We start from the raw sequence: 8,842 nt of genomic DNA on the forward strand, positions 1-8,842 counted from the left end.
TTGTTAGTTAGTTTGTTTTGTTTTTCTTTTTTTAAGTGTAATTTTGATACAAATCATTGTAGAATATTCACAGGTTCGTGAAATCAAAGCGCAATGTTGCATGCCTTTTTATTCATAATACGTTGCCTTAAATAGGCTCACGCATATATAAAAGATTACAAATTCCTACCCAATAACAGTTACATACATAAGAGCACTAGCAGTAGATTTTCAACCATTTTTCTTATATTTAGGGAACAAAACTACTTTTTGCTTCCCTATAAAAAAACACTTCACAATAGATTCTCTTTCTTTTCTCTATATCAATTAAATATTATTTTCTATTCTTATTTTATTGTTTTTTTCTCTTTCATACTTTTATTTTTTTATTCATTTTTATTTTGATTCCAGAAAACTCGACCAATTGGCTGTCTACCGTCTTCACCTCCTCACAGTCCAGTCCTCACAATTAAATCCAAGGCAGATTGTTCCCACGGTCGCTCACTACAGCTGCAACAACATAAGCTCCTTTTTTCTTGCATTGTTTCGGTGTAGATTGCAGGAAATATGGGCATCAACCACCACCTTCGCTCCCCTCTCAGAGTCCGGGTATCAAATCTTCAATTTAATTTTTTTTTGGATGAATATATCTTTTTCATGTGTGTTTTTCAGTTGCTTTGGGGACCAGATCTTGGTGTTTCATCATGTTTGGACCCTTTTTTGGTTCTTATGATTCTGTTAGAAGATTTTCTTCTCTTTTTTTTTTTTTCAATCATTTTGTGGGAAGAGACAAAGAAGTCGGCTAGCCAAATGGGTTTTCTTCAAATTATGTTGTTTTCATGCCTTATCTAATTTTTGGAGGATTTGTTTTTCTTGATATATACATATATATTCTTCATCCCAGCAAAACGCAGATCAAAAAGCTTGGTTCAGACACGGCCGTGAAGGAGATGAAAGAGATGCGTGAAGCCAGCCGTGAAGGAGAGAGAGAGAGAGAGAGACAGAGAAACGGATTTTTTTCTTTAAAAAAAAGTGATTGGGAAGTTACAGTGCTACCCAATACATTGGGTAGCACTGTAGCTACCCAACCAAAACATGTAAATTCGGGGTATCTATTGTGGTGTGGTTTTTTTGAATTTTGGTGAAATTTTCTCTATATTTAGAGAAAGGAACCAATATAAAGAGACTGTTACTAGTGCTTTAAGAGATAGACTAAAACAAAGTATGATAACAAATATCGTCTCCAGGATAGCTTGGAGATAGACTACTCATTATTCCTTCAGAACTAACAGTAATATATACTCCTTATTTAAGTGAGGTAATTTGATGTAGTGAAAGATAAGATAAAAAGGAGATGATTAATTTCCAACTTATCTTACTTTACCTCGTGTGTGCCTCTTAGTCCAGCATAGTACTCCTAATCACGTAACAAAATTATTGGTGAAAATGCCAGATTCTAGTTTATGGGACTAGGATCCAAGGAACCAAAAGCAAGGATTTCCTCGTCTTGTGCTAAGATGGCCATAACTTCTTTATCTAAATACAGCCATGCTTCTATTCCGCCCTGGATCTTGTGTTCATAATTAGCTCTATCATGCTTGGGAACCTGAGGTCTAAATCTTCGTTTAAACCAATACAGCTTACCCACACAGGCTTTCCCCACCCGAAATCAATATCATAGACACCAAAGTTGCACCAACTGGTAAACCCAATGTAATCCATTCCACAAGAATTTGTTGCACTTGAGCATGCGCCAGCCATTGCTTTCACATGCTCACAAAGCTTGTGAAACCCTCCATCACCTTGTAGGCCTTTCACAAAACCAGGACTTAAATTTGTTATTGCTTCTCTGAGCTTACTTACCATGTAATTAGTTAACTCCATCTCCTCAGGCGTCCATAATGCTCCTGCCCTCCAATATATAAATTACCCATAGAAGACTCTGGTAATGGTGGAGCTGCTCTTCCGCGCAAATTCACTGAATGGAAAATAAAAGTTGGCCTCTGGCTCTGGATTCCCCATTTTTTATTGGAGGCAGCCATGCATGATGCATTTCCATAGGAGTGCCGACACAACCTCAACTCTTGTGGGGTTTTGTACGCTTGAGCTGGTTGCTTTGGCCTTGAGTGATGTAATGGCTGATGCATCAAACACAATTCTCCTTGTAGTAAACTTGCCTAATTTGAAGAATGGACGGCAAAAAGACATAAAAGATGCTTCTTCTCTTAAGCATGCAACGTTTTGTGGGAAAATTGATGGAGCATCAAAATTAGGATATACAGCTTCGTCACAGGCCTTACGAGCCATGGCAGCCCAACCCTTGAGAAAGATATTCAAGGAAGTTCCATCAGCGATCATGTGAGAAACAAGGATACCAATGGCCATACCGCCGCATGTAAAGCTGGTCACTTTTATCATAGCCACATGATCATCTCCCGCACCTGTCTCTTTCCAAGTGTAGTCTCGGGGAATAAATTTTTCAAATGATGGGAGATTAGGCTGGCTGAGGCAATCAACAAGACGACAGTTCACTCGGGCTTCTAAATAATAAACCCCCTTGTCATTACAATTAATCAATGGAGAGATTGTCTTTGATTGTGCCAGCAAATACATAAAAGCGAGTTAAAACTTTTGATAGTGATTGCTTTAGCAGTTGTGATCTTTGAAAGAAAATATCAACAGCAGCATGGCTTGTGCTCTGGTTCATGGGATAGAAGACGATCAAAGGAAAATGGGCGGCGGCATCGATTTGGTCCAAGAGGGAGAGCTTGTGGGTTCTCAGGTTAGGCCCGTTAGGGGGTGTTGGAGAAGAGACCGGTTTGATGCACTCTTTAGAAATAATTTCCACCTCCATTTTCTTCTTTCCTTGAAGCAGATATGGAAAGCTAACGAATGGATGATTTTTCACAAGCAGCGCGAGTACGTCCATAAATAGGCGTCGAATTAATAGAGGAAAATTTAGGTAGGATGATTTTCACTGAAACAAGCAGCATACTCCCACGTTGGATCCTCTCCGGTTGAGGAGAAATGAAAAGAGTCGGTAAGTCATAATTAAAAGTATTTTTGTAATTTCACATCACGCCCAGCAAAAGCCATGCTCCAATAACAAATGTCAAGAACTTGGCAATTCATGATGTTAAGGTGGCTACAGCTACCATTTACTTTCTAAATTTATAAGAGCATCTCTAGTAGTTAGAGTTAAAATAGTTATTCAAAAAGTATTAATTTCTACTTTAGCCATTAATTTTTTTAAAAACACTCTAACAATAATCTTTATTCTACACTTTATTTTCTTTAAATAATATTTTTTATTATTTTTTTATTGTTTTATCTTCTTTCTCTCCCTCTTCTCTCTCTCTCTCTCTCTCTCTCTCCGGACAATCCTCCTCGCCTGTGGGTTCACCAAAATTTCACACCCAATCAATTTCTAGCCAAAACAACAACAAACACAAATTATTTTCAGAATTAATCAAACCCAAATTCACAAATCAGGGGACACGGGTAAATAAGGATTACAAAATCGTCCCCAACAAATCCCATGGGTTTGTCTAAAATCCAACAAGAGATTCACACGCACACATGGCCAGATGTTCACAACACATCCAACACAAACACAGCCGAAAATTACCAACGCCACCACAGGGAACACACCCAATCGGCCAACTAAGGAAAAATTAACAGAAAAACCCCTTTTAACCGCTAGAAGTCGTCGGAAATCACTCTTCAACCACTAGATGACGACCCAAGACACGCAGGAAAATCGGCGCCTCTGCTCAACTGAAATTGAAGCCTCTGCTCGCCAAAAATCGGCGCCTCTCCTTGGTCGACCCACCTTTCTCAGATCTCCTTCTCTCTGATTCTTCTCCTTCCTTCTTCGTCAAACCCTAAGTGGGAAAGTGGAGGAGATGCGAGATTGAAAGAGAGGGATGGAGATGAGAAGTGAGCGAGCGAGAGAGAGACCAAAGTGGGGGAGAAGGTGTGAGAAAGAAAAAATATAATAAAAAATTAAATAACTGATGAACAGTGAATAGCCAGTAGTAGCTATTTACTGTTGATGAAGTTAGAAAAAATGTTAGAATGATTACTCTGTTGGAAGAAGAAAAAGAGACAAAAATTAGTCAAATTTAATTTTTTGATTAAAATAATACTTCTGCTGGAGATGCTCTAAAGGAGGCTCCTGTATCGTACCTCGAAGGATGCAAATTAATACTAATTCATCCCTCTTTATAAATTATTGATTTCTAAGTTATTCTTGTCAAAATATTAGGCCGGCCAGTGCATTGAATGTGCGTGTTATTTTTACTCGATCTCCAAGTTATCAAAATACTAACTGTTTGGATTTGGATGCAAGTTTTTTTTTTTTTTAACCCAAAAATAAATAAAGAAAAAGGTAAAAAGTTCATACCCAGCGATGGCTGACCACCCTCGACCGTTTTTTTAAGATCAGTGGCTTGGCCACCCATCAGATTTGGGAGTGGGCAACGGCTATTAAAAATATTAGTGAAAGACTAGATTTGTTCTTTCATGTTTTCTTTACAAGAAAAAAAATGCCATTTAGAGTGAAAAGTCAATTTATTCAAACAAGTAGCTGAATCAACTATTTAATCAAATGATATTGATCAGCAAGTTTCCGTCTCTTCTCGAAAAATAAATGAGTTATTTCTTTACAAAATTGTGCTCAATTTTATATTTGACAATACTCTTATATTAATTAAATAGTTAAAATTAATATAAACTTTTTAAAAAATAAATAGTGATGTAATCTAACCTACCAAAATTTGTCAACAATTCTTGAGCCCGATGGCGGCAGCTACCTCTTGCAACTAATTTGTCTTTGCTATTAAGAGGAGTGATTGATGCACAATATACATCTGTTGTACACCACTTTAGAGACATAAGATGAGTTTCACGTGAAATTCATGTGATAGAACTCACTACATGAGACTTATCTCATATCTTTAAGATCTTACATAACAGTTACACAACTATTATACAAAAGCCATTAAGTTTCAATTAATAAGCATTATAGAGCGTATACTCATCTAGGCTTGCCAAAACAAGGCCCAGTCGAAAATAGACTACTTCCTCTAAATGGCTTCAGCCTTCTTTCTTTCTGTCTTTTTGCATTAATGATCCGTATGCTGATCAGCCAACCTAGCTAGATCAACCAATGTCATAGCTGGCTCTAGCCAACATGGAAACAGACAGTTGATGTGCACACTTTTGGTGAGATGTGAAAATAGCAGCAGAGAAATGGAGTAGAGGAAACGGCGCACGAAGGAAAATAAGTTTAAGTAAATCGTGTAGAATAAGTTTTTTAAAAATAATTTCCCCTGCAAGCGTGTATAGGTGAAACCAATATTTAGTGTGAATCATGTCCATCGATTACATAAACATTTCAATGATTTAATTTCAGTAGTTGGATTAAATCAATGGTGCGTGCTGATTGAGTAATGCAAAACACCATATAACCTCACGTGGACATATGGGGAACAGCTGTAACCCATTAATAAAAAAATCTAACGGCTTTCCTTTTAAGAGCACGAATCGCACCGCTTCCCTTGAATCCTTTGGCTTTTTGCTTTTCAAATTTTAGGCTTTTAGCTGTCAGTGGCTCAGTGCATACGACGCCGTGCTTTGAAACTTAAAGGAAATAATTAAAAAAAAAAATTTGGTTTTTTTCACTTTTCATCCCTTTGCAATTGTTCTGCAGTCTGCACCATCTTAGTGTAGGATTAAAGTTTGATTCTGGCAGGAGGGACAGCCGGACAGGAATGGAGAAACAATCAAATTAAGGTAAAAAAAATTGGAAACGCCACTATGAATTTGTTTTTCTCCTTATTTGGCCATAAAAAAAAAAAAAAAAAAAAAAAAAAGTAAAAAAAACAAAAAGAATTTGCTCTGTTCCGAGCAAGGTCTTCATAGAAACTTTTGTTTCCTGCACAATCTTTTCAGCTAATAGAACAACAAGCCTTGAGGCTTTGCTTATAATTTCTTGAGACTATGTAGTAAGTTCCAAATAGCTCAACTATGCTTTAGTATGGGCACTTACATAAAGACTGATCGGACTCGCAAGTCGCAACATTATAAATTCATGTTGAAAGCTAATAATCGATGCAATTCACAAAAAATACTAGTTACTACTCAACATTAAAGTTTCTTTTTAAAGAAATTAAGATGCATTTTATTATTTAAGGGCATTACAAAATCATACTATATAAAGCTCATTGTTGTTGAATAATCTTCTAGCGATCTTGATGGCGAAGACAAGTAAGGCTTGTGTGGTACTTGCAAGGATTTGAGACTCCTTTCCAACGTGTTCGGGTCAAAATTTTTAAAATATTCATAATTTTTGTTTAAGAAAAAAGAAAAGAAAAGAAAAATTACAAAGGCTTAGGTGTTGGTAGGAATTTAACGGAATTTGCAAAAATATACATGCTGGAATCTTTGAAAAGTTCTATAATTTTTCTTTTTTTTTAAAAAAAAAACTACGGTATTTTTGAAATTTTGACAGGATTTAACAGAACTCTAACGGATGGTTAAAATCAAAAAAATAAATAAATAAATTGAGAAATGGATATTCTAAATGTTACTTTATAAAGTTTTGAAATTAAGATCGATTGCAAAAGTGATGAATGATGAAGGTTGTAAGAGAAATTTTCCAAAAAAAAAAAAAACCTTTCTTTAAAAGTCATCATTCTTAAACAACTTATTCATCACATCATAGCTTTTCTTAGGGATAAAGCTCTTTGTCCATTTTTAAACTAAAAAAAATAAAAATAAAAATCTCTATTTTGAAACTTACCCATAGATACATAACAAGTGTTTGGACTTAATTTATATGTATATGTTAAACATTTAGCTTCCACATAATAATATATAGTTTGAAAAGAAAGTGAGAAGTTATGGATGGAATTGGTAGAATGAAATTGTGTGGATGATGATGATGGGAATATTGAGTGTATATATATAGTAAATTAATATGCAAGAAGCATATCTCAATATATGGCCCACCACTACCAGCAAGGGAAAGTATGTTCAGTCATGCAGGCTTTAGATTTACATTTTTGTTCTAACCACCTTAGTCATGCATGAAGAACAAATAATGAGCATTTCTATTCCAGCATCGACCAACTGTGAACTCTGAATGAACGACGGCAATCATGGTGGACCGCTCACTCCGGGGAAGAGTTCCGATAATTTATTGAAAAGATTCATATAGAAAAAATAAATAAATAAATAAGGACAACTCTTGGATGCATAGTTTAATTTTAGAGAAAAAAAAAAATAAAATGGGGTCGAATTTGTATTCTTATAGAAACATCAATTTAAAAGCAGACACTTCTAGGAATGAAAAATTATGTCTAATAAAGGTCAAAATTTGGCCTTACCTCGTTGTCATTTTGATATTTTGCAATGCTCAGAGGGTTTTGTGAACACTGGAAAGGCAACATAATGTCAGAGATTTGGTATTAAAGACTGAAAAAGAGCTTCAGGTAGAACATACATCCATGATTGCTGCTTGGACTCTTGGGTTTTGCAATAGTTTCTTCAGGAATCAGGTACGTGAAAGCCCAATTTGATCTGCAAAATGTAAAATAGAAGCAGAATTAAAAGGTAAGTTAAAACAGAAAACTAAATATCCACCCAAAGAGGGTTTACCTTGATTACACAACAATGTAATGGAAATGTAAAACAGAGAAATGTAAACATTATGAGGTACTTAGAAGTATTCAATAAATTTAAGTCGATCTCTAAAAGAATCTTGTAATAATACCGATCTTAACATAACAACGAATGGCGGGTCAAATACCATCTTCGATCAACTTTGGAAGACTTTGATCAGCCTCTTGCTAACTTCTTATCCAACATGCCCCAAAATCAAAAGGTACATTTACAGATATATATTCATCCTGTCGGAATGAGCCAATTAATGAGGACATTGATCGAAGGATAGAGATTTGTTCCAGTCGGATGGAATTGGTAGTAGTAATTTGAACAGTAAAGGTTCTCTTGCTCAAGAAGATTGAAATCGGTATTCGCTTAATTGGTAGGTAATATTGGTGGGACATAGTGCGGGAGGTCTGAGCCTGACGGACGCAACAGTGCAATACACAGGTTCCCTCGCTTTATTTTTCATCGAGTCTCGAATCCCAAATGAGAGAGAATTTTTTTTATTTAAATAATAATAAAAATTTATTAATGTGATATAAAAAAAAAATTAAATTAAATTATTTTAAGTTGATGTTCATTTTTTTATTCGTGACAACAACTGACTGTAAATCATCTCCCTTAAAAGTAGTGATAAATTGAGTAACAAAATAAAAGAGAATTGAAAAATCCCAAATAATATGCCGTCAATGCATAGTTATGAGTGTTGGCTTTTGGTGATGACAAGTGAGCACTTGGTAAAAACTCTTGCTCAAGGGAGGAGTGTAGTTGGCGCAATTCTTTTTGGCCACCAGATTGAGCTGCTTTGGTTTTCTCAAATATGAAAGAGTCATCCTCTCTCCTGGGATAAGCCTCAAAATTCTGAAGGAAGATAACCACAAATTTCAAACCTTTGCTGCTGTGACTTGTAATCTTATTTGGTCTTATCGAAATAGAGCCTACCATGCATGATGGCCTATCCTTTGATGCCTTACAAATGTCCAGAAATATTGATCAGGATTCTCATGAACATATTCTAGCTTGGAAACAGCTTTCCCAATTCCCAGGCTCCGGTTGATGAAAAATGGACTCCTCCACCATCTTGGTTCAAAATCAACTTTGACACAACCATTCGATAAACCTACTCGGCACAAGCTGCAATGTGTCGTAATCATTACTGGCATATTATCAAAATGAACTCTCATATCAATAA

At 35.7% G+C, this 8,842-nt stretch overlaps 1 long non-coding RNA gene and 1 pseudogene across 2 annotated transcripts; both read right to left on the minus strand.

Annotated features, from left to right (window-relative positions):
- Positions 1–1,367: 1,367 nt before the first annotated feature.
- On the minus strand, positions 1,368–2,833 carry LOC133871814 (stemmadenine O-acetyltransferase-like; annotated as a pseudogene).
- A 3,650-nt stretch (positions 2,834–6,483) lies between these two features.
- Positions 6,484–8,112, minus strand: LOC133871815 (uncharacterized). 2 transcript variants are annotated; one of them, XR_009900879.1, is made up of 3 exons: positions 7,793–8,112; positions 7,487–7,563; positions 6,484–7,418 (listed from the first exon to the last, which is right to left on the minus strand). It is a non-coding gene; the product is annotated as an uncharacterized LOC133871815 (long non-coding RNA). The 2 variants fall into 2 exon arrangements; XR_009900880.1 differs by having other exon boundaries at positions 7,757–8,112.
- Positions 8,113–8,842: the final 730 nt, after the last annotated feature.

This window comes from Alnus glutinosa, chromosome 6, assembly GCF_958979055.1.
Source record: "Alnus glutinosa chromosome 6, dhAlnGlut1.1, whole genome shotgun sequence".
In the NCBI taxonomy this organism is placed as follows: domain Eukaryota; kingdom Viridiplantae; phylum Streptophyta; class Magnoliopsida; order Fagales; family Betulaceae; genus Alnus; species Alnus glutinosa.